Source organism: Rhincodon typus, chromosome 31 (assembly GCF_021869965.1).
Source record: "Rhincodon typus isolate 14 chromosome 31, sRhiTyp1.1, whole genome shotgun sequence".
NCBI lineage: Eukaryota > Metazoa > Chordata > Chondrichthyes > Orectolobiformes > Rhincodontidae > Rhincodon > Rhincodon typus.
In genome coordinates, this window is record NC_063362.1 from 19,385,347 (window position 1) to 19,386,608 (window position 1,262).

Consider the following 1,262-nt stretch of genomic DNA (forward strand, 5'->3'; position numbering starts at 1 on the left):
AGGTATTACAGCCACATCTCAACATAACCCTACTACAATTACAAGTATCTTTGAGGCTTTTGCCCGCTTGGTTCCTGCTCTATAACTACAAAACTCAAAATAAAATGTTTTATTGAAAGCTTCCACCTTCCTGAAGTGGCTTCAGGCAAAGATTCTTCCAATAACCTGCACTGAAAACTCTGTTCACATTTTGAGAACTTCAGTAACGTCTACCACAGAAGCTGCAATATTTTAAAACAGCCCAAACTTTCTTAAAAAAATAATAAAACCTCAAAAATCATATTATCCCCAAGTGTTAGCTGATTCTTAATTAGTTCAGTATCCAGATCATTGCCAAAAACAAATTCATTTCTACTTGGTACATTGGATTTGGTATAAAAATCACTAAAATTCACCCATTTGTCTAACATATCTGGCAGAGGTAAATAGGTTGCAGTGATCGCAAAACAAACAAAAACTGATGCTTCACAGACAGAAGATATTTTTAAAGAATTATCACCCTTGAAATGTTTGAGTGTAGACTATCATACATAAAAAATAAGATGCTAATTTGTCCCTACCAACACCAAACATTTCATTAATGGAAAGATAGTTGGCTGCCTACAGCTTCAATGATTTCTCCTCACCCTTCCATAATATTCCAAGGTCAAATGTACAATTACCCCATGTTTCATATCTTCATGCATGATGTCCAAGTCCCACAGTGTGGCTGACACCATCACCTGCTACAAGGCCTTCTAAAATAGAGGACTTCAGGCCCACACCTGGATACTTGGTCCTCACACTATTGAGAAATCATGTGATCAGGTTTAAAATCTCCTACATACATAACCATAACTGAACTACAGCAGTAAACACTTGCTAGACAAAACAAAACTCACGGTCATTGCGGAGCAGGCTAAAAAGTGCTGAATAATCTACTTCCTCTCCTGATTGGTCAGAGTCATACCACACAGAAACAGACCCTTCGGTCCAACTCCTCCATGCTGACCAAGATTCCCAAACTAAACTTGTCTCACTTGCCTGCATTTGGCCCATATCCTCCTAAAACTTTTCCTATTCATCCACCTGTCCAAATGCATCTACTACTTCCTCTGGCACTTGATTCCATATATGAACTAACCGGTGTGAAAAGGTTGCCCTTCAGGTTCCTTTTAAATCTTTCCCCTGATCTTAAACCTGTCTAGTTTTCAATTCTGCAACCCTAGGGAAAAGATCCTAGCTAATCACTTATGTCCTTCGTGATTTTATAAAGCAATGTA